The sequence below is a fragment of the Zea mays genome, chromosome 4 (genome assembly GCF_902167145.1).
Source record: "Zea mays cultivar B73 chromosome 4, Zm-B73-REFERENCE-NAM-5.0, whole genome shotgun sequence".
In the NCBI taxonomy this organism is placed as follows: domain Eukaryota; kingdom Viridiplantae; phylum Streptophyta; class Magnoliopsida; order Poales; family Poaceae; genus Zea; species Zea mays.
The window spans coordinates 164,131,205-164,156,948 of NC_050099.1; the positions used below are offsets into that span (position 1 = coordinate 164,131,205).

At 44.2% G+C, this 25,744-nt stretch overlaps 1 long non-coding RNA gene and 1 pseudogene across 1 annotated transcript; both read left to right on the forward strand.

The window, feature by feature from the left end:
• Positions 1-21,439, forward strand: part of LOC109945849 (uncharacterized) — a 38,883-nt pseudogene extending 17,444 nt beyond the window's left edge.
• A 1,461-nt stretch (positions 21,440-22,900) lies between these two features.
• Positions 22,901-23,229, forward strand: LOC103653958 (uncharacterized). The gene is made up of 2 exons (XR_565830.2): positions 22,901-23,033; positions 23,142-23,229. It is a non-coding gene; the product is annotated as an uncharacterized lncRNA (long non-coding RNA).
• The last annotated feature ends 2,515 nt before the right edge of the window (positions 23,230-25,744 follow it).

Sequence of the window (25,744 nt, forward strand, 5' to 3'; positions counted from 1 at the left end):
GAGTCTTTGGAAGCAAATGTTTTATTCTTGTTAAAAGAGGTAGAAAATCTAAATTTGCTCCTAAGACTGTAGAAGGCTTTTACTTGGTTATGACTTAAACATAAGGGCATATAGAGTCTTTAAAAAGTCCACTGGACTAGTTGAAGTTTCTTGTGACATTGTGTTTGATGAGACTAACGGCTCTCAAGTAGAGCAAGTTGATCTTGATGAGCTAGATGATGAAGAGGCTCCATGCGTCGCGCTAAGGAACATGTCCGTTGGGGATGTGTGTCATAAGGAATCCGAAGAGCCTCCACAAGCACAAGATCAACCATCATCTTCCATGCAAGCATCTCCACCAATTCAAGATGAGGATCAAGCTCAAGATGATGAAAATGAATATCAAGAAGAGCCACCTCAAGAGGAGGACAATGATCAAGGGGGAGATGCTAATGATCAAGACAAGGAAGATGATGAGGGTCCAAGACCGCCACACCCAAGAGTCCACCAAGCGATACAACAAGATCACCCTGTGAACTCCATCCTCGGTGATATTCATAAGGGGGTAACCACTTGATCTCGTGTCGCACATTTTTGTGAACATTACTCTTTTGTGTCTTCTATTGAGCCATACAGGGTGGAAGATGCATTAAGAGATTCAGATTGTGTGTTGTCTATGCAAGAGGAACTCAACAACCTCACGAGGAATGAGGTATGGCATCTTGTTCCACGTCCTAATCAAAATGTTGTAGGAACCAGTGGGTCTTCCGCGACAAGCTAGATGAGCATGGTGTGGTGACGAGGAACAAAGCCCGACTTGTGGCCAAGGGATATTCACAAGTCGAAGGTTTGGATTTCGGTGAAACCTATGCACCCGTAGCTAGGCTTGAATCAATTCGCATATTACTTACCTATGCTACTTACCATGGCTTTAAGCTTTATCAAATTGACGTGAAAAGTGCCTTCCTCAATGGACCAATCAAGGAAGAGGTCTATGTTGAGCAACCTCCCGACTTTGAAGATAGTGAGTATCCTAACCATGTGTATAAACTCTCTAAGGCGCTTTATGGGCTCAAGCAAGCCCCAAGAGCATGGTATGAATGCCTAAGAGATTTTCTTATCACTAATGGCTTCAAAGTCGGCAAAGCCGATCCTACTCTCTTTACTAAAACCATTGCAAATGATTTGTTTGTATGCCAAATTTATGTTGATGATATCTGAAGCATCCCCAATCCTCTGGGACTCAAATGTGATACAATTACTAGTCCCAGGAGGCTAGTAAACACATTTATACATCAGATGATTCCAGATCTGCTTAAACGAGACAAACCTATAAAGGTGGCGATCAACTTTAAGAGTTGGTCCACAACTCGGGACATATCATCAAAGTGGGGCTGAAGCAGTCCGATATACGCAGCGAAGCAAATCAGCGGTCCAACAGCCACAGGCAAGGTTGGGAACAGTCGTAACTCTTACCCGATCTCCTTTTTCTGAAAAACAACAAATAAGCAAGGGTGAGTACAAACGTACTCAGCAGCCCACCTTCACCCACGGAATGGGGAAATCAGATATAATGCATGGAATATGTGGAGCTCAGGATATTTTGCGGAAACAACAATATTTTATGCAGGGTTGTTTTGTAAAACATTTTGTATTTTTCAAAGCACATCCTCTCCCAAAGGAGCAGGAAGTTTTTCAATATAAGAACAAAATTCCCTGGACTAAACCATCCAGGTATCTCAGCAGTTTCCCACTGGTTTTTCCTTTTTCAGAAACAGCTACTGGACTTCCCGTCCACTATAGCTCACGGCTCAACCGCCAGACCTTTTAAAAATCACTTTTCAAAAGCACCTCTTTGTTTTGAAAAACAAAACACTAATTGCCATACCACGCCAGACTCGTCCATTCCTGTGGACACAGACTATTCGAATAGGTTTGAACTCTGCGCAGAGGGGTACACTTTACCCACTAGTCCGGCTCTGCGATCTCATGATCAATGAGATCCAAATCCGAATCTCTTTCTTTCCCCGCACGTCCTAACCTTAACGTTTATACCGGAAGGAGTCAGGCCACCACCATGTCCAAACCGGACAAAACATTCCCCCTCCTTATCCTCCCGGTGCTCCCCAGCCTTCATAACCCTGGGGTTGGACCGTACGAGTTCAGATTGAGTGACTGCCCACACAGTCTCGAGTGGTTGTACTTATCATGAGTACAAGTAGTGAAAGATGACAAACCGGTCCTTATATGAGGGGACAATCCTTCTGCTCACGCCTAAACCAGCTGAGCCTTCACCTTAGGCCCTCCCCTAAACCAGGGAGTCCCTGATCATCCCTACTCAAAGGTGATAAGGGTGAAAACCCTTCATCATACACATTTTGAAAAGCATTTTCTTTTGAAAAACTCACACCTTTTCTCAAATCATTTGTAACAAATATATTAAGGATTGATTGCGGCAAGCGGCTTGGGTGGCCATAATAACTTGTCTCAAAATCATATCATGCATAAAATAACAGGCTGAGGGTTGTGGTTGAAAAATCATAGGTAATTTATGCATCAAAGGGATCCAGTGAGCTTGTCGTGCTTATCCGGCGAAGGGGAAAGGGGAGCTTGTGGAACAGGCTTCTGGCTCCACCGCCTGGCGTAGACTTGCAGATCTGGCCTCCACGAGACGGCACGAACGCTCCGATAACTATGCAACATGAGCAAGCAAACATACAAACCAGCAAATATACCAACAAATATTTAGTATAGTGGTCAGAATAGCGATATATGGATGGGTAGAGTCTTGAGTAGAATCTGTGTCATGTGGTGTTGTGATATTACTGGTGGTGGAGCGGAGGTGCTTACCAAGAGGGTGGACTGGAGGCGAAGCGACACTATGCGTGTAGCCGGAGGAGCAGAGTAACTGAGTGGGTAGGGTGTTTTCCTTGGCTGAGGGTGTTGAATGTGTGCGGAGAGGGAGAGGGTAGCTGGGTGTATTTATAGCTGGGTGTATGTGGTGTAGCACAGTGAAGTTCACTGTTGGTGAGAATAGTGACGAATGAATTGTCTGACTTAGTACGAACAAGAGAGTTATAGGCAGAATATGGGACAAGAGTATTTTGGGAGTTTTCTGGAATATGGACCATGCTTAAAGGATGACATGGTTGGATAGGGAATAGTTTGATAAGAATTTAGAAACAAGAATTATTGGAATCTGAGTTTGGGAGCCTGGTTCGAAGGAATCTCAAAGTTAAGCGTGCTCAACTTAGAGAAACCTGGGATGGGTGACTAGTTGGGAAGTTCCCTACTGGAAGGAAAAGCACAGTCACCGGAGTTCGTATGACTGGAATATGGGTCTGGCTGGTCTTAGGTGGACTGGACAACATGATGGATGAGTAGTTGAAATTCGAGGTGATCGGATGATCGACGAATAGTAACGATGGTGAATAGTGTCGATGAATAGTAACGATGATGAATAGTAACGGTGAATAGTAAAGATGAATAGTAATGGTGAATAGTGATGGTGAATAGTTCGTATGAACGAACGATGAACGATGAATAGGAACTATGAACTATGAACGAACGATCGAATGATCGGATGAACGAACAATCGGAATTTCGGCAGCATAACAGCAGGACAAAGATTATCTGGAAGAACGATGAATAGGGACTATGAACGAACGATGAACGATGAATAGGAACTATGAACGAACGATGAACGATCGAATGATCGATCGAACGAACGATCAGAATTTTGGTAGCATAACGGCAAGAAAAAGATTATTTGGACGAACGAACGGACGAACGATCGAATGATCGGACAAACGAACGATCGGAATTTCGGCAGCATAACGGCAGAACAAAGATTATCTGGAAGACCGATGAATAGGGACTATGAACGAACGATGAACGATGAATGGGAACTATGAACGAACGATGAATGATCGAATGATCGAACGAACGAACGATCGGAATTTCGGCAGCATAACGGCAGGAAAAAGATTATTTGGACGAACTGACGGAGGAACGATCGAACGATCGGACGAACGAACGAACGAACCATGAACGATCAGACGAACGATCGGACGAACGAACAAACAAACTAAGAACAGGGGGACGAAATATCGAAGAATGACCGAACGATCCTTGTGCTAGTGTGTGCTTGTGTGGAACATGGAGTGGGTGTGTGTGGGGGGGGGGGGAGAGAGTTGCCATGAAATGGCTTGGGGTGGGATGAGAGGAGGCCCTTGCCCCTCTATTTATAGCCATGGTGGGGGATTAGGGGGAGGGATGAGAGGACAGTGTGAGTATGAGAGGATTAGTGGGAGATTAGCATGTATTTGTTTTGTATAAGTGAGATTAGCTTGTAGAGCTCACCGTATGACACTGGAGGCATACATATACGTATGAGCATGAGAAAAGTTATGAAGAAAATATTTGTAGGGACTTGAAAAATGATTATGAACGTATTTCTTAGGAAGAAAATACTTGGAGATATGTTGGTGGAATATCTGTGCAATATTTCTGGAAAGAAATTGAAGGGGATTACTCGGGAAATATCTGGGAAGTATTTCTAGAAACAATTTAAGGGGGATTACTGGGGAAATATTTGTAGGATATTTTGAGGATGATTTTAGAGAGAATATAGACCACTATACTTTATTTGTTGATATCAACTCACAAACAAACATTTTGAAATGAAATTTGAAATTCATTTTGAATTTAGATGGAGTTTGAGAAAATTTCAGGATTTGAATTTTTGGGATGCTACAATATCATATTTGGGTCTACTAACAAATCTACTTGTGAAGAGTTTAGTAGGATCATGATTCAAAAATTTGAGATGTCGATGATGGGGGAGTTGAAGTATTTCCTAGGATTTCAAGTGAAGCAACTCTAAGAGGGCACCTTCCTCAGCCAAACCAAGTACATTCAAGATATACTTACCAAGTTTGGAATGAAGGATGCCAAGCCCATCAAGACACCCATGGGAACCAATGGGCATCTCGACCTCGACATGGAAGGTGAATTCATAGATCAAAAGGTATATCGGTCGATGATAGGATCTTTACTCTATTTATGTGCATCTCGACCGGATATTATGCTTTCCGTATGCATGTGTGCAAGATTCCAAGCCGATCCTAAGGAAGTTCACCTTAGGGCCATGAAAAGAATCTTGAGATATTTAGTTCACACACCTAAGTTTGGTCTATGGTACCCCAAGGGGTCCACCTTTGATTTAATAGGTTATTCAGATGCTGGTTGGGCAGGGTGTAAAATTGATAGAAAGAGCACATCAGGGACTTGTCAGTTCTTGGGAAGATCCTTGGTGTTTTGGGCTTCAAAGAAACAAAATTCAGTAGCTCTTTGTACCGCCGAAGCCGAGTACATTGCCGCAGGCCATTGTTGCGTGCAATTGCTTTAGATGAGGCAAACCCTTAGGGACTATGACTACAAATTAACCAAAGTCCCTCTCCTATGTGATAATGAGAGTGCAATCCGCATGGCGGATAATCCCGTTGAGCACAGCCGCACTAAGCACATAGCCATTCGGTATCACTTCTTGAGGGATCACCAACAAAGGGGGGATATCGAGATTGCTTATGTTAGCACCAAAGAACAATTAGTCGATATCTTTACCAAACCACTAGATGAGAAAACCTTTACCAAACTTAGGAATGAGCTAAACATTCTTGATTCTAGGAATTTTGATTGATACTTTGCACACATAGCTCAATTATATACATTTGATCATATCTCTTTCATGTGCTATGACTAATGTGTTTTCAAGTATATTCTTATGCTAAGTCAGAGATTGTAAGGGAAAAGGAGTCTTCGGCGAAGACAAAGCTTCCACTACACTCCATCGTATTATTTACCCTTCGCCGTCACTCCACATCGCTCTTCACTTTGGTATAATCCTTCACTCATATATTGTTTGCCAAAGGGGGAGAGAATTGAACAAGGGCTCTAAAGACTCTGTTTTTGGCGATTAATGCCAAAGGGGGAGAGAGTATTAGCCCAAAGCAAAAGGACCGCACCACCACGCCAATTTCAAATTTTTCGAAACAAGTCTAAATTGTTAAATGTTTTTCAATTGGTATTCCTCTAAGAAATTCTATCTCAATTGGTATTCATATCTTAAGGAGGAGTTTTTCAAAGTTTTGGTATTTAAAACATTTTGATCTTCTTCAATTGGTAAAACCCTCTTGAACACTAAGAGGAGAATTTCATTAAGGGGGAGTTTTGTTTAGTCAAAGTAAAAGCATTTGAAATAGGGGGAGAAAATTTCAAATCTTGAAAATGCTTCTCGAAATCTTATTCATATACCTTTGACTATTTGCAAAAAAAACTTTAAAAAAATTCCAAATACATTTGCAAAAACAAAACAAGTGGTGCAGGCATGGTCCAAAATGTTAAAAGAAAGAAAGCAATCCATGCATTTTTTATGAAAGTATAAATTGGTTTAATTCCAAGCAACCTTTGCACTTACCTTATGCAAACTAGTTCAATTTTGCACTTATATATTTGCTTTGGTTTGTGTTGGCATCAATCACCAAAAAGGGGGAGATTGAAAGGGAAATAGGCTTAAACCTTTTCCTAAATGATTTTGGTGGTTGAATTGCCCAACACAAATAATTGGACTAACTAGTTTGCTCTAGATTATAAGTTCTATAGGTGCCAAAGGTTCAACACAACCCAAAAAAAATCCAAGATAGGGTTCAAACAGAAAGGAGCAAAACCAACCGAAGGCTGCCCTGGTCTGGCACACCGGACTGTCCGGTGTGCCACCGGACAGTGTCCGGTGCACCAGGGTGGATCAACTCAAACTCGCTACCTTCGGGTTTCTGGAAATGCCACTCCGCTATAATTCACCGGACTATCCGGTGTGGCACCGGACTGTCCGGTGTGCCAGCGGTGCAACGGCTACAGCGCAACGATCGACTCCAACGGAAACCTGTAAAAGCGCTACAGTGCGCGTAGAGTCCAAGCAGGCGCCAGAAGGCGCACCGGACAGTGAACAGTACTTGTCCGGTGCACCACCGGACTGTCCGGTGGCCCCATCTGTCAGAGCTCCAACGGTCAAACCCTAACGGTTGGGTGACGTGGCTGGCGCACCGGACAGTGTCCGGTGGCGCACCGGACTGTCCGGCGCGCCCATCGACAGACAACCTCCCCAACGACCATTTTGGTGGTTGGGGCTATAAATACCCCCCAACCACCACACTTCAAGGCATCCAAGTTTTCAGCCATTGCATTCAATACAAGAGCTCTAGACTTCACTCCAAGACACAAAATAAAAGATCAAATCCTCTCCAAGTCCCAATCTCATTCCAAAGACTTAGTGGCTTGTGAGGGAGAGACATTTGTGTTCATTTGAGTTCTTGTAGCTTGGATCGCTTTTCTTTTTCCTCCATTCTTATTCTCAAGCAACTTGTAATCAAGCAAGAGACACCAAGTTATAGTGGTCCTTGTAAGGGGTCTAAGTGACCCGTTGATTTAGGAGAAAAGCTCACTCGGTCTAGGTGACCGTTTGAGAGAGGGAAAGGGTTGAAATAGACCCGGTCTTTGTGACCACCTCAACGGGGAGTAGGTTTGCAAGAACCGAACCTCGGTAAAACAAATCACCGTGTCATCCGCTTTCATTTGCTTGTGATTTGTTTCCGCCCTCTCTTTCGTACTCGCTTTTATTTCTAAAGCTAACCCGGCTTGTAGTTGTGCTTAAAGTTTGTAAATTTCATATTTGCCTATTCACCACCCCCTCTAGGCGACTTTCATTTCTAAATCAAGAGATTTTTGCACACTAACAAATTTGTCATGTTCCTCATACAAAATGTCCTCTTGCTTTTCTAGCCGTCTATGTTTTTCATTTAGAGCATCAATTAATTCATTTATTTTCTCTACTTTGGCTCTATCTAAACCTTTAAATAAACCAGAGTAATCTACTTCATCATCGGAGGATTCCTCATCACTAGAAGAAGAGTACTTAGAGGAATCTCGAATACGTACCTTCTTCTCCTTGGCCATGAGGCAAGTGTGGCGTTCGTTGGGGAAGAGCGAAGACTTGTCGAAGGCTGAGGCAACCAATCCTTCATCGTCGGAGTAGGATGAGGAGCAACCAGAGTCCCATTCCTTTCCAAGATGCGCCTCACCCTTCGCCTTCCTATAGTTCTTCTTCTTCTCCTTCTTCCCATGTCTTTCTTGTGCCTGGTCATTTTTATTATCGGGGCATTGAGCAATAAAATGACCAGTCTTACCGCATTTGAAGCAGTAGTGCTTTCCCCTTGTTTTGTTCTTGTTGGGGTACTCCTTGCGTCCTTTAAGCGTGGTCTTGAAGCGTTTGATGATAAGCGCCATCTCATCTTCATTGAGGCCGACAGCCTCTACTTGTGCCACCTTGCTTGGTAGCGCCTCCCTGCTGCTGGTTGCTTTGAGAGCAACGGGTTGTGGCTCGTAGACGGGTAGTGGACCGTTTAGTGCATCGTCCACATATCGAGCCTCCTTCACCATCATACGCCCGCTCACAAATTTTCCAAGGATCTCCTTGGGTGTCATCTTTGTGTACCTGGGGTTTTCACGAATAAGATTGACAAGATGGGGGTCAATTACAGTAAATGGCCTTAGCATGAGTCGGACGACATCATGATCCGTCCATCTTGTGCTTCCATAGCTTCGGATCTTGTTGACCAGGGTCTTGAGCCTATTGTAGGTTTGAGTTGGCTCCTCTCCCCGGATCATTACGAATCTCCCCAGCTCGCCTTCCACTAGCTCCATTTTGGTAATCATGGTGGCGTCGTTTCCCTCATGAGATATCTTGAGGGTGTCCCAGATTTGCTTGGCGTTGTCCAAGCCGCTCACCTTATTATATTCGTCCCTGCAAAGAGATGCTAGCAAAACAGTAGTGGCTTGGGCATTTTTGTGAATTTGTTCATTTATAATCATAGGGTTACCAGTACTATCAAAATGCATCCCATTCTCTACAATTTCCCAAATACTAGGATGGAGAGAGAATAGATGACTACGCATTTTATGGCTCCAAAATAAATAGTCTTCTCCATCAAAGTGTGGAGGTTTTCCAAGGGGAATTGATAGTAAATGCGCATTTGTATTGTATGGCATGCGAGAATAGTCAAAAGAGTAGTTCTGATTAACCATTTTCTTTTTCGACGAAGAGTCGTCGTCGTCGTGAAGAAGATGATGCATCACTATCGTAGTAGATGATCTTCTTGATGCGTCTCTTCTTCTTCCCGTCTCTCCTCTTGTGACATGAGCCAGAGTCGGTAGGCTTGTCATCTCTTGGCTCGTTGAAGAGGGACTCCTTCTCCTTATCGTTGACCACCATCCCCTTTCACTTAGGATCCATCTCTTCGGGCGGTTAGTCCCTTAAATGAAGAGTACGACTCCGATACCAATTGAGAGCACCTAGAGGGGGGGGGGTGAATAGGTGATCCTGTAAAATTAAACACTAAATAGCCACAAACTTGATTATCAAGGTGTTAGTGAAATCAAGTGGCTAAGGAACGCGCTCGTGCGAACAAAGCAATCACAATAAGCAACACACGAGACACACGATTTTTATCCCGTGGTTCAGCCAAGTAACACTTGCCTACTTCCACGTTGTGGCGTTCCAATGGACGACAGTTGCACTCAACCCCTTTCAAGTGATACGATGATCAACTTGAATACCACCACGGTCTTTTCCTTTAGAGTATTTTTCCCGTTTGCGAGGAATCTCCACAATTTGGAGTCTCTTGCCCTTACAATTGAAATCACAAAGAAAGCACATAGTAAGGTTGGGGAGAGCACCACACACAAGACTCAAATCCACAGCACAACCACGCACACAAGTCACGACTTGAGCTCGAAACACAACACACAGAGTTCATAACTCAAATGGAGCTCAAATCACTAACATAGAGAATCAAATGCATGGAGTCGGAGTCTGTGACTGGGACTGAGAGTCTTAGAATGTTTCTTGAAAGCTTGGTATTCTCCTCCATGTGCCTAGGGGTCCCTTTTATAGCCCCAGGGCAGCTAGGAGCCATCGGAGACCAACTTGGAAGGCCAATCTTGCCTTCTGTCGAGTGGTGCACCGGACAGTCCGGTGCACCACCGGACATGCACTGTAGCAGTCCGGTGCGCGATCTCCTTCCATATCTGGCGCATCCGACCGTTGGTCCTCGGGATCGGTTGGCGCACCAGACAGTCCGGTGTGCCCAACCGACCGTTGGCATAGGCCACGTGTCGCGCGATGATCGCGCGGACAACCTTTGGCCGCGAGCGCCTTTGGCTCACCGGACAGTCCGGTGCACCACCAGATAGTCCGATGAATTATAGTCGTACGCCTCTGTCGTTTTCCCGAGAGCAGCCGGTTCACCGTCGGCCACCCTGGCGCACCGGACACTGTCCGGTGTGCCTGACCAGAGTTGGTGTTGGCTGAACTTTGCCAACTTTTCTCCAATTTAAATCTTCTTTTCTTGGCACTGTTTCTAGCACTTAGATAACCATGTTAGTATATAAAACAATTCACCAAGTCTAGAAACATACCTTTGTCTCTGATTTGCACTTCTCACTTATTTAGCACATAAGAACTTAATCAAACGTGTTGGGCGTTTAATCACCAAAACATTATAGAAATGGCCCAAGGGCACATTTCCCTTTCACATATTTTTATAATTAGATATTTGTTTAACCTATGTTAAGTAGATTATGCCTTTTAACCAAAGTTAAACTAGTCCATGATAGTGATTCAACTATAATATGATTTCTAAACAAGTTATAACCTGGATTAAAGTTTACTTAACTATTTGGAGTATATTTCTTCATATGATGTATATTAACCAATTTATATATAGTTTAACATTTAAATCACATTTATCTTCCATAAATCATAACCCCTTAGCCGTAACTCCGAATTTAGTGGTTCTCGATCCCACAATCTCGTAGCATCGCGCAGAATGTTATTGTGCAGTTTGTGCTTATGTTTGGTGTGATGTTAATTTTGTCTATACCATGTTTGTTTGTATTTCTATGACTAGCGCGAGGTCACGAGAATCTGAAGATCGTCATGGCACCCTTTTTCAAGTCCCAGGCAAGTTGTGCTTTTGATCGCTTCTTTTTACCTAATCATGTTCTTATTAATCATAATGATCTGCATAGGTTAATTTTGATGGGACCCATTAGGTTACCCTAGTTTTGCTATCTTTATACCTTGTTATTGAAAGTCGCCTAGAGGGGGGTGGATAGGCGAAACCTGAAAATTATAACTTTACACCCCAACTAGATCCCTTGATTAGTGGTTAGAACAAGATTCACAATTATCGGAGTATAAAAACTAAGTCCTTTGCTTGCAACGAGTATTGTTTTCAAAAAGTGCGGAATTTAATCAATAACAATACTACTAGAAATGTTGGAGAATAAAGCAAGATGGCTTAGATAAGAAGAGGAGGAACACAAGTTCTTCCTTGCAAGAAGTTGCTTCTCTAAATGAGAATTTAATTTGAAGCAACACAAAATAATATTAGCAAGGAGTAGCGCAAGAGAACTTAGAAAAGGGAGAGAACAAACAAATCACAAGCAATAAACACACGAGACATGGGTGATTTGTTTTACCGAGGTTCGGCCCTCGAAGGCCTAGTCCCCGTTGAGGAGTCCACTAAGGACGGGTCTCTTTCAACCCTTTCCCTCTCTCCACCGATCACCAAAGACCGGCGAGCTCTTCTTCTTCTCAAGGATCACTTAAGACCCCGCAAGGATCACCACACTCTTTGGTGTCTCTTGCTAGCTTTACAAGCCTCCAAAACTTTGGAGGAAGTTCAATGGGAGTCAAAACTCCACGCACAAATGAACACAAGATGTAGCACACACTTTCTCCCAATGAATCTCACAAGGCACTAGAGCTAAACTCTCACAAGAGGCTTTCTTTTGCTTGCTCTCTCTTTTGTGGCACTTGTGTGGTTTGTAGTGGTCTAAATCTTGTGTATAGCATGGATCAATGAATAGAGGTGGTTGGGAGGGCTTGGATATGTCAACTATATGACTTGGAATGTTGCTTGGGCTCTCCCACCTTGAAGTGGCCGGTTGGGGTGGTATTTATAGCCCTCAACCACCCATATAGCCGTTGGGGCGCATCTGCTAGAAATTGCACTAGCGGACGGTCCGCGGCTAGGGCCTGGACGGTCCGCGACCCTCCAACGGTCGATTCTGACATCTTCAACGGATACTTCTGACAGATCAACGGTTAGATCAACGGCTATCTGCCTCGGTGACACCATGCGGACGGTCCTCCCTTGGTCCCAGACGATCCGCGCCAGCTCTATAATTCCTTTTGCTCAACTTGTCACCTTCGGCCTTTTCAGTTCTGCGTCGACTGGATGGTCCGCGCCTGAGGCCGGACGGTCCGCGCTTGGTCTCGGACGGTGCTTGCTTTTCCTTCGGATGGCCCGTAGTGTAGACTTGCTTTTATTCAGTGTTCCTGTCCGAGGGTCACCTTGGTGTCGCGGACGGTCCGCCACAAGGGCCCGGACGGTCTGCGCTTAGTATGTTTTTCCAAAAAGCTTCTCCTGTCCGAAATAATCTACGGTATTCCGGACAGTCGATTTAGAATAGTTGTAGATGAACTTATGCACCGGTGAAATGATCAACTAGAGCAAACTAGTTGGTCCAATTATTTGTGTTGGGCATTTCAACCACCAAAATCTTTTAGGAAAATGTTTGACCCTATTTCCTTTCAATCTCCCCCTTTTTGGTGACTGATGCCAACACAAACTAAAGCAAATATATAAGTGCAGAATTGAACTAGTTTGCATAAGGCAAGTGTAAAGGTTGCTTGGAATTAAACCAATTTTAAACTTACACTAGATATGCATGGATTGCTTTCTTTCTTTTATCATTTTGGACCACATTTGCACCACATGTTTTGTTTTTGCAAATCCTTTTGGAAATTCTTTTCAAAATTTTTTTGCAAATAGTCAAAGGTATATGAATAAGATTTCGAGAAGCATTTTCAAGATTTGAAATTTTCTCCCCCAGTTTCAAATGCTTTTCCTTTGACTTAAACAAAACTCCCCCTTAATGAAATTCTCCTCTTAGTGTTGAAGAGGGTTTTTACCATTTTAAAGAAGATCAATATATTTTAGATACCAATTGAAAAACTTCTTTAATACAAATTAAAAGACTACATTTTTTGAAATTGGTGGTGGTGCGGTCCTTTTGCTTTGGGCTAATACTTTCTCCCCCTTTGGCATGAATCACCAAAAATGGATACTTTGTGAGTGAAATATAAGCCCTTTTTACTTTCTCTCCCCCTTTGGCAAACAATATATGAGTGAAGATTATACCAAATTGGAGAGCTGGCGGAATACCGGCAAGGAAGGATAATACCGAAGATGTAGAGTGGAAGCAATGTCTTTGCCGAATACTCCATTTCCCTTTCAATCTAAGACTTAATACTCAAGATGCTCATTGAAACATATTAGTCTTAGCCTTGGCACAATAGAGATAGGAAATATGCAAATGTACCAAAGTAAAGAGACATGATTAAAAGGATATGTCAATTAAGCTTAAACAGTTCTATATAATATAGATTGCTCCCCCTAAATATGTGCCTTGAGAGGAATACAGATTTTGGCCTTAAATGCCAAGTGCACATAATTAGGTTAATGAGAACATATCTTTATCATAGAAACTGTGAAGTGCAATGTGTCATAAAAAGTGCGATGCTCATGACAGACTTATGCACTTATGAAAGCATGTTGGAATCATTTTAAGCAATTACCCTTAAGGATTTCAAAGAGACTTAAGGACCCTCCACCTTTGAAACAAACGTAGCTTATCCTTGTTACAAGGTTAAGCTTTAAGCTCTTTGACAATTAAATCACTTCACCTAGTTTTAACAAAAATGCATTAATGCAAGAATAAAATTTTTGAGAGGTTAAACTAGGTATGAAGCAAGGATATGCATAGACATGCTTTCTCTTCCTTTTATACAAGATATGCAAGAAGTGTATAGAAAAGGAAGATTTAGGTACATATATAAATGAGAGGAAGTAGTTTTATCCTTTTGTACCTTCACATAGAGACGCTATCTTCATTGTGTTTTGACCTTAGTCTTAGTTACTTAATGTGGCGGAACTGCCCGAATTATTCCAACTTAAGTGCCTAAGCCCCGCCTTAGAGGCTGGACCACACTTAAATGGGAATAACCTGTCAATCCCTCGGATCTAGTCCGACACGGCCACTGACAGGATCAAGTACCACAATCTCACTCGATGGTGAGTCACATAGCAAATACAATAAAGCATAAAACCATGCATGTAAGAGTATTAAAATTATTACATCACCATCGGAGTTTTTCAAAAGTAGTCATCATTGTTCGAAGTGCAGCGGAATAAAACTAACGGTAAATAAACAGAGAGATGGGGAAGCCTGTCCCATCACTCCTCATGCTCCTCCTCAGCCGAGGTAGGGTCCCACTCGACAGTCCAACCCGGTGGCAAGATGGACGGCCAAGTCACTCCAGCAACCATGTCCTCCAGAGAACCTGTAAAATTATGCCACAAGCAAGGCTGAGTATACTAATACTCAGCTAGACTTACCCGGTGTGAGGAGTCTACTCCTCTACCTCTAGACATGCAGCTGTTTGGCTGTGGGGTTTGGTTGCCAAAAGCACTAGCTGAGTTTCTAAGTCAAGTTTTAACTTTGCCAATTTAAGTGTGACTCTCTTAAGGCTAAAGGTGTACTATCTACTCATACATAGTAGCAAACATTATTAGCAATCAACATCTTATATCAACTCATCATATTTCCACTTGTTACTCAATGCAGTACAATGGATCAAGCAGTCTCATTAGCTGCGAGAAGCAGACGATTCGAATCGAATTTTTATCCTTGCAAGGTAAACCTAAACACACGACATGTAGGGGCACTCCGTCCCCACACACATCAACCGTCCCCATCGATTCCCCGTCAGCAGATCAGGGCTCACCGCCTTGGCGTACAATGCCTCACTGACCCCGACTGCCGTCGTGCAGTGACCGCACTTGTACCCACCATAACCGGAATGGGAGACCACATCTCAGGTCGCGTGAGGGGATATGTCCACTGCCAAGTTCACTCAGGTACTAGGCTTACCGATTTACCATATTTCTCGGCATGTGCTTAGTACGTTCAATCGCTTGACACAGGTATCCGCACGTTAATCCTTATTCCAATTTCACCTCGTAGACCACGCATCCCCATGGATCCGTGTCCACCAACCAACTATCAATATGATATATAAAGTGGGTACAACCAATTCCTGATCTCGCGCGAGTGCTAGGAAAAATCACTCGTCTTCTACCGAGATCCTAATTAATTAAAGCAACTACTCGACCTAGCATACTAGTATCCATCTCAAAAAGGATTCCTGAGATCATGCAACTAGGGTTTCAAACAATTCCTACACCTACGTGCACAATCAATCCTACAATCATTAAGTGAAGTAAAATAGCATAAATAACAGGTTATGCATAGACCGGGGCTTGCCTTCTAAAGCAGTGGCAGACAGGTTCTCTGGTGCAGGCTCTGGTGCTGGATCTGGGGCTACCTCCTGAGCAGCTCCTTGCTCCGGCACAAGGACGTACTCTCCGTCAGCAAGATTACAGTCTATCGAATGCAATGAACATGTATGTTATGATTATGCAGGATTTAATAACATTATGCCAAAAAGAAAACTAAGTTAAGGAGTAACTTATGGTTTCTCGGTCATGCGGGGATTTTAGTGGGTTATGCTTATCACTTTTAGGCTTAGATTTTTGTTGAGGATAAACATAGGGAATTAGTATGGCCTTTGTATATACTTCAGTGGACAAGTTATAAAGAGTTTTTAGGATGGCACTAATTTCCATTATTCATTTTCCTTTCTTTAATTTCTATTTATGAAACCTAGTGGGGGTTTGAACTACAACAGTAGCTTAATTTTCTCCAAAAAATTCTGTAAAAATTACAGTGGGTTGCCATTGGTCACTATAGCCCCTTCTAGGAAGTTGAGGTTCAAAATAAAAAGTCTATGCTTAAGACAAAAATAATAAAAGTTGGGTAAATGGGCCACTTTGTACTACAACTCTTAATTAGAGGTGGGTTCTGTCCTAAAGGTTATTTTTGTTGGCATCTAACAGTAATAATAGGCTTCTGTGCCAAAAATCACAGAAAGCTAAGGGGTGGTTATTTAGTTATGATTTTCTAAAGTTTAATGCCTAAAAGGCACTTTCTACTACATTGTTATCTGAAAAATGTCAAACAGCAGATTTCATATTTTTCCTAAGTTCTTATTAACAAAACATTAACTATCTCAAGGGTGGGGGTGTTTTCACCTTGGGGTTATTTTTGTAGGGTTTTTCTAAGTTATCCTTGTTTTATTCAAATAAAAGGTATCCTACTTATTTTATACTAAACTAGGGTAGGATAGATTTTTCTAGTGAACTACATTGGATAAGTACCTTAACAAAAATAGGGGTGCCCTCTGGTTCATTATTTAAATCACCTTTTCTATTTTTCTTAACCTTAAGCATATTATAAAATAAGGGGTAAAAACTAACTTAATGGAGTGGACAGAGAGATTCAACATTTTTAATTAGGTCAATAAATGGATATAAACTTCTCCAAATTTTTCTAACCCTAGTCAAATAGTGCAACTAATTTTAGCCTTATTATTTAGCTTATGGCCAAAACAATAATTAAATTAGAACCCTACAATTTTCTGTAGTATATAGGGGTTTTTATATTTTTTTTAAGTAGTTTACATTATTTAAAGTCTGGCAAAATTGGTTTGACCAAATTTGGATGAACTAAACAGAAGTTATGAATTTTTAAAGTTTCTGTTCAATTTAAAAACAGATTTAATAAGAGTTTCCTGGAAAAACAGTTTACACCGAGGTCCCTAGGTTTAAACTAAATCAACTTGCACAAATCTACCCCTGCGCCACTATTCTCCTGGGTCGCTGACAGTTCAAAAAGCCCCCTGACCTTTCCTTCTTCTTCCCCGAGGTCCTTCCTCCAATGTAAACAGTACCCGCGGGAAAGAAAAGGGTGGCACGGCTTACCGGCGGCGAGATAGGTCCGGCGAAGGGCAGGGTTGGCTCGGGGAGGCTCTGGCGGTCACAGCGAGGTGCGGCTCGACGGCGGGGATGGCCGGAATCGCTCGGTCCACGTGCGCAGGCGGGTGTTCTCGTCGGCGGCGAGTGTACCGGCCAAACCACGGCGATCTGGTTCAACCCAAGGGCACGGTGAGCTTCACGGGGTAACGTAGAGACCGTGTGTACAAGGAATCGGAAAATGGTTGAGTGGATTACCCAGTCCACGTACTCCGGCGGGGTTGCGAACTCCGGCGACCGTGGACTGGCCTCTCCGGCGAAGCAGGCTTCGATTCCTTGCTCTAGGAGCTTCACTGGGGCGTGCACACTCGTCTCAGAGGGTTGGACAGGGTTGGGAAGGGCTGGGCTGGCCGGTCTACGGCGGCAGTGGCTCGGGTGGCCGTGGACACGTCGCGCACGGGCAAACGGCGGTGAGCTGAGCTCCGGTGAGGTTTGAGCGTGCGCGGAAGAGTGTGGTCGACGCCTAGGGGGCTTTATAGGCGCGGGCGCGGGCCATGGCGTCGGCTGGCCGTTTGGCGCGATGCGGGGCACGCGGGGGCGCGCGCGGGCGTGCTCTGGCGAGCTCAGAGCGCGTCGAACACGTGGCTCGTTGCTTCTGCCCGTGTTCTTCCCTCTGCTGAGCGGCCAAAACGTACGAATCTTGCCCTATCGCCTGTGGGAGATCTCTTCCCTGCACCTAGAGCTACCTAGTTCATGTGAGTTCCAAGAGTAGATGTGGTCGGGTTAGAGAGATATGAGGGTGGGAAGTCGGCTGTGTCAGACATGTCCAAACCGAGACAAAAATGGTGCCAAGTCATGTCAAACGCCCTAGGGTAGGTGTCACCTCTTTCCAGGGCATTCTAGGGTTAATTTGGCGCCACTTTGTCAATTGGGTCGAAGTGTTTTGAATTTTGGATTAAGGTGAACATGTGGGATCTTTGTTCAAGGGTTAGCTTTTAGACTTAGGCAAATTCTGAATTTTCTCTTGTGCTCAACCTTGGGTGAACTTTTTGGGGCTTTTCTGAATTCTTTTTGGGGTTACTTTCTTACTACCATTTGTAGGTTATAAAGTATACTACAACTTTTATATTTGGCCCAAGCCATGATCATAAGGTTTACATGACCTTTTGATCCTAGCTTCAAAGAGGGTTCCTATGGCTCAAGAGGGGTTTGCTTTAGGGTTTTGGGAAATTCCCCTCTTAGATGTGCATGACAAGCTAGGGCATGATATCCAAGATGGTTGGCACTTGTTTAGGACCTTGAATTCCAAGTTTGATGTACTTTGCCCAAACCAATTTACATGTGATAATAGGTTAAAAGGGGTAGCCCTGGGTGGACACCCTGAGTAACACCTGGGGTGTTAAAGCCCTCCCCCTTAAAGGAATCTCGTCCCGAGATTTTAGGTAGAGTCCCTTGGAGGGGTGCTTGAAGGTGTGTTGGTGCTACTCTTTCTTTATACTCAAGTTTCTCTTGTTAACTGCTCTTCGAATGTCATTCTCTTTGCAACTTCAGAAGGAAGCCCTTTTTAAGTTAAATCCACAACTTAGACTATCCTTGTTATCTAAGTTTTTCTTATAATTGTATTCAAAGGGCAGGTGGGGGTGGGGTTTTGGGTTACGTATCGACTCCTTTGGGTAGAAAGTCGGGGAAGCAAGAGCGTAGAAAATCCCTAGTCTCCCATGTAGCTTCTTCTGCTGAATGGTGACTCCACTGAACCTTATACATTCTGACTGATCTTGCTCGAGTTGATCTCTCCTTCTGATCTAATACCTTGACGGGGTACTCTTGATAGGACAAGTCTGGTTCTATCTCAATGTCTGGTTCTGGCAGCACTTCAGTGGGTAGGCGAACACATTTCCGCAGCTGAGATACATGGAACACATTGTGAACTGCTAACATGTGAGGTGGCAATTCCAATTGGTAGGCCACGGGTCCACAACTTGCTTTGATCTCATAGGGTCCAATGTAGCGAGGAGCTAACTTGCCCTTGATCCCGAATCTTTGGACACCCTTGGTGGGTGATACCTTAAGATAAACATGATCTCCCACCTCAAACTGTAGAGGCTTCCGCCTCTTGTCATGATAGCTCTTTTGCCTGGCCTAAGCAGCTTCTAAGTTCTTGGTAATAACCTTGACCTTTGCCTCTGCCTCAAGCACCAAGTCTGGCCCAAAAATTTCCCTCTCTCCTGCTTGAGACCAATTCAGTGGGGTCCTACACCTTCTCCCATATAAGGCTTCAAAAGGTGCCATCTTTAGACTGGACTGATAGCTGTTATTGTAGGAAAACTCTGCCAAAGAAAGACACTTGTCCCAATCCTTCCCGTAGTGTAGTGCACATGCTCGCAACATGTCTTCCAAAATCTGATTCACCCTTTCTGTCTGGCCATCTGTTTGGGGATGGTATGCTGAGCTTCGTATTACTTGGGTCCCAAGTGATTCTTGCAGCTTCCCCCAAAAGCGTGCCACAAACAGTGCTCCTCTGTCGGATATAATGGTCTTTGGAATACCATGTAATCGCACTATTTGATCAACATAAATTTCTGCATACTTCTCTGTCTTGTGGGTGGTGTGCACTGGCAAGAAATGAGCGGTCTTGGTCAACCTGTCCACAATAACCCAAACGGAATCATGGTGCCTGGAGGTATTGGGCAATCCTACGATAAAATCCATGCAAATGTCCTCCCATTTCCAAGATGGTATGGGAAGGGGTTGCAAAGGGCCTGCTGCCTTCAAGTGACTAGCTTTTATCCTCTGGCAAGTGTCACACTCGGATATGTACTTGGCAATTTCCCTCTTCATCCTGGTCCACCAGTATAAAGATCTGAGATCATGGTACATCTTGTTGCTACCAGGGTGCATGGAGAATTTGGAAAGGTGAGCTTCATCTAGTATCTTGTTTCTGAGCTTAGGGTCCTTGGGAACAACCAATCGGTCTCCAAACCATAAATTTCCCTTGCTGTCCTGCCGGAAGCACTTGTATTTTTCTGCCTTTTGCTTGATCATTTCTTTAATCATTTGAACACCCTTATCCTCAATCTGTGCCCTCACTATTTGCTCTTGCAATGTGGGTTCCACCGAGATATAACTCAAGTTACCTGAAGAAACAACTTCCAGGTTCAACTTGCATAGCTCATCGCACAGGGTGGTAACTCTTGCATCCATGCTCATACAATTGCACTGGGCCTTTCTGCTCAAAGCATCTGCCACAACCACTACACCAAAATAAGCAACTTCCGAGAGGCAAATAACTTCCTACGGTTTTTTTTCGAAACCGTAGGAAACTAATAATTTCCGAGTGGCGACTAGTGCCTCTCGGAAGTTAAGTTAACTTCCGACGGCCGGCCAAGAGCCTCTCGGAAGTTAAGTTAACTTCTGACGGCCTCTCGGAAGTTAAGTTAACTTCCGACGGCTTTACACCGCGCCTCTCGGAAGTTATGTATTCAGCGTTGACCGATCCGGGTAAGGCTTAACTTCCGACGGTTTTACACCGCGCCTCTCGGAAGTTAACTAGTTTATGCTAACGGCGCGCGCCCGTCTCACATTTTGGAACGCCCGCTACGCCGTCTAGCCGCCGCGCCTGCTCGCCGCCGCGCCCGCCGCGCCTGCTCGCCGCCGCGCCTGCTCGCCGCCGCGCCTGCTCGCCGCCGCGCCTGCTCGCCGCCGCGCGCTCGCCGTCGCACGCCTGCTCGCCGCCCGCGCGCCACGCCGTCTCGCCGCCGCGCCACGCCTGCTCGCTGGCTCGCCGCCCGCCTGCTCGCCGCCGCACACCACCGCCGCCTGCCTGCTCGCCACCGCCGCCTGCCTGCTCGCCACTGCTCGCCACCGCCACCTGCTCGCCACCGTCGCTTGCCTGCTCGCCACTGCTCGCCGCGCGCCTGCCTGTACGCTCCACCGCCGCCCGCCCGGTGGCTCGCCGCGCGCCCGCCTGCTCGGCCGGCGCCCGCTCGCTCCACCGTCGTGCTCCACCGTCGTCTGCTCGTCCGCCGGCGTGCCCGTCTGCTCGGCCGCCTCCCCGTCGCCGGGTGCACAGCCGCCCCACATCCCGTTGTCTCAGGTAACTACTTCCGAGTATTTATATTATGTTTCTTATATTAAATATGCTAACTTCCGAGAGTTAACTGTTTTTAAACCGTAGAAAGTTATGTTAATACGGTTAATTAACTTAATAAGCAAGGTGGTGCATGTAATTGAATTATGTTAGTCTCTTGTTTGTTGTGTGTTAGTAATATTTTTTGCAAAATTGTCGTAGTGTTGTGAAACCTATGTGTTGCCCATTCCGGATAGGCACGAGTCACATGATATATACACATATGACTCGTATTGGTCCGAAATTGTCTCTTTTTGGACAGCCTGTTAGTGGATGATAGAGCTATGGATTTATGACGATGACGGGTCCGAACGAGATTTCGGTGACATAACCCTGTTGTTCTCTATTGCACCATTTATGGGCATGTAAATGGAGAACAACGGGGTTATGCTGCTGAAATTTCGTTCGGACTCGTTGCTCGTCATAAATCATTGCTCTACCGGTCACTCATGGGTGGGTTTAGGAACTATCTTTTCCTATAGATGTAGTGACACGATCGATATGCGTTTAGTACCGGAAAAAATTTATGAATCATGTGTTCTACTATTTTAGAATCAAATATGGTGGGCGAGGACCGTCGATGGATGTATGAAGGTTGGCGTATGAATGATCCCTCAGCAGATTGGATAAGAAAGACAGAGGATTTTATTGATCGTGCTTTTGCTATATCAAGAACCGGCACGGATGTGCGTTGTCCATGTAGTATGTGTCGGATTTGTAGATGTCAAGACAAGAGAACTCTGTCGGGGCACCTTTGCAAATATGGCTACATGCCTAACTATGAAGTATGGGTGTATCACGGCGAGGACTTTCCCCGCGAAAATTTGCCGGAAGCCAACAACACTGACGACGTGGAGTACGATAGAATGGACGAGATGCTTGAAGATTTAAGGGAGGATCCTGATTTGGTGTTTCCACCAAATCATGAGGAGCCGCCTCCTCCAGAGGTTAAAAAGTTCTTCGACCTCCTTAAGGCTGCAGAAGAGCCATTGCATGAACACACAACAGTTTCAATCCTCGCTTTCGTGACTCGACTTATGGCTATCAAGTCCAAGTTCGTGTTCTCGAACAATTGTTACAACGAGCTCTTGAACTTAATCAGTGAAGTGTTTCCACCAAATCACAAGATGCCGAAAGACGTGTATCAGTGCAGGAAACTGCTCTCAGGTCTAGGTATGGACTATCAGAAAATCGATGTCTGTCCAGATAATTGTATGCTATTCTGGAAGGATCATGAGAATGATAGTAAGTGTCTAAAGTGTGGCAAGTCGAGATATGTAGAGGTTAAAAACGATGATGGTGAAATGGTCATATCAACTGTGGCAAGTCGAGAATAATTATTTTTGAATTTGACAATTGTGCTTGTGTTGTTAGGGCTTGGCTGGATAGTAGTTTCACCGACAAAGATCGTGTAAGGCAAGTAAATAAAGTGTTGGGCAATATCTGTCGTATGAGATGGTCTGGATTGGTGATTGAGAATGGTATTGAGGTCCCTGTCACAAGATGGGATCAATACGGCCTTGCGGTTAACGCGCAACATGGGAATGCGCAAGGTGCAGTTTGGCACGACTTCTGGGTATGTTTATCTATCTTCTTGCGAAGTTATCAGCTCAATGATTGATTCATATTATGGATTCTTGACTATGTTTCTTTTTCAGAAATATTATAAGTTGCCTGATGGAGATACTCATACCGAGCATGCACACTCCGTGTTCCATAAGAACGCGACAGATGTTGTTGCGGATATGATGTACTATGTTCGAATCCAGGTGATTAATCAAGCTATGTTGAGTAGTGAAGGACGACGAGCAACCAGTAAGAGCGAGGCGTCACAATATGGACTTTCTATGACTGAGCAAGATTTTCTTCAGGTAATTGATGTTTTTGCTTATGTTGGAAAAAATTGATGTTTTTGCATATGATGTACTGTGTTCCTTGTATATGTTATAGTTACTTATAAATGAATTGTGTTTCCATAGCATTCGATTCCATGGATAGCCGCCAATGATGCTGCTTGGCGTGCCTTATGCCGTTATTGGGCTTCGGATAATTTCAAGGCAAAGTCTATACGACAAAGTTCCAATCGTGGAACCGAGTCGTATCACAAGTATGGAGGTGATGATCACTTTCGTTTGGCAAAACGGATGGTAAGTACAGGAAACTAGCAGTGGTGTAGTTTTGTTGATTGTATATGACTTGATGTCATTTCTGATTATAATGTTTGTCAAATGTACGTACAGGAAGCTAGCAGTGGTGTAGTGCCCAGTGATGTTCAAATATACCTGAGGGGGCACAGAGGACCAGATCCTGCAAATCCAGATGTGTTGTGTAGCCAAAAGGCAACAGATCGTCTGGTGAGTGTTTTCAAATGCTTGGTAGATTTATGTGTTGTTCATATGAATTTATGTATGTGCCCAGTGATGTAAGATTGCATTGTTCTTTTGTATGGAGGCTGCATATGCTGAGGCGATGTCTAGTCAGCACGGATCGGACTACGACTGGAGGACCGCACCTATTGATCCTCAGACTGTGTATGCAAGTGGTGGAAAACCCCATGGAAGGTGTGGACTCTACATACCTTATCTTGTTTCATCGGTTTAAGTACAATAGATTATTTTTTAATCTGTCGTGATGTTACTTGTTTGAAGGTACTCGATTTTTGATAACGTCATCGACTCGAGCCAGGTGACGGTTCAGAGGGGAGGTTCGTCGAGGTCTGCTGCTCGTAGCTCCCGTCGCTCTACTCAGGATACTGCAGAAGTTGAGCAACTACGAGAAGAGCTTAGGCAACATCAGGAGCGACAAAGGATTCAGGAGGAATACTTGAGGCAGCATGCTGCTCAACAAGAATACTATGCTACTCAGTTTCAACAACAGCAAGCACTGATACAAGTAAGTTCAAAAAGATCATTCATTTTAAGTTATGTATTGATTTAAGACACTGACATTAATGTGTTCGGAAATTTGGTAGCAACTAGCACAAGCCCAAGGGATACAGTTTCCGATGGCCCCCCCACCTCCACCTTCCATACATTTTCCTTGGCCTTCACCTCCACCTCCACCTACCGAACATCAGGTATGCAAATTTATCATAATTTACTTGTTACATTACGATGTAACTCCGTGAATGTCATTTGTATAGGTATATGAGACTCCTCCAGCTACCTTGCCGGCGCAGCAACAAGATGATGGGTTAGACTTTGTCAATACGCTCTTCGCGAGTGGAGGTAGCGAGCATCACTCTTCGATATTTCCTGATGTTGATCGACAATAGTGGGCTTCCATTCGATGTGTTTTGTGAGACTTCAAACTTATGTCTTGTGAGACTTCAAACTTATGTCTTGTGAGACTTGTGAATTCTTATGTCGAGGTGGATTTGACTTGTGTCTTGTGTTATTATTATGTATGTGAGATGTTATATGTGATATGTTGTGTATTGTGGCTGTTATATATATTTGTTGCTGTTATATATATTTGTTATGTATGCAATGTGTTGAATTCCCAAAAACAAATTGTATATTAAGTGCTGGTCAATTTAACTTCCGAGAGGCGTCGAAAACTCTCGGAAGTTAGTGGCTAACTTCCGACGGCCTCTCGGAAGTTATCCCACGGACGACGTTAGTTCGTGATGGACGGTGTCAGCACCTAACTTCCGACGGCGTTAATCCCTCTCGGAAGTTAATCATTAACTTCCGAGAGGCTGATGTCCCTCTCGGAAGTTTCTTTAACTTCCGAGAGTCCGTCGGAAGTAAGCCTAACTTCCGACTAATTTGTTCCGACGGGCTAACTTCCGACGGTTCCGGCTAACTTCCGACAGTTTCAGTAACTTCCGAGAGTTTTGCGCTAACTTCCTACGGTTTAGCCCCTCGGAAGTTAAGTATTTTGGTGTAGTGAACATTGGCTTTGCCAGGATGGTAATGCACCTCTAAATCATAGTCCTTGATTAACTCCAACCATCTCTGCCTCATGTTCAGATCTGCCTGAGTGAAGATGTATTTGAGACTCTTGTGATCAGTGTAGATGTTACAGTGAGCTCCCATCAAGTAGTGTCTCCATATCTTAAGAGCATGAACCACAGCTGCCAATTCCAGATCATGTGTAGGGTAGTTCTGCTCATGGGGCCTGAGTGCTCGGGAAGCATAAGCAATGACTTTGTTTTCTTGCATCAAGACACATCCCAATCCCGTACCAGAAGCATCACAATAAACTTCAAATGGCTTGGTGTTGTCAGGTTGAGCCAGCACTGGGGCTGTTGTCAAATGCTGCCTCAAAGTGTGAAAGGCATCTTCACACTTTTGGCTCCAATCATACTTGACTCCCTTCTTCAACAGTTCAGTCATTGGTTTGGCAATCCTGGAGAAATCCAGAATAAATCATCGATAATACCCTGCCAAACCCAGAAAACTTCGAATCTGCCTCACTATAGTCGGGGGTTTCCAGTCCATTACCTCTTGCACCTTCTCAAGATCAACTGATATCCCATCCTGAGAAATTGTGTGACCCAAGAATTTAATCTCCTTCAGCTAGAATTCACATTTAGACAACTTAGCATAAAGATGATGATCGCGCAGTCGCTGAAGCA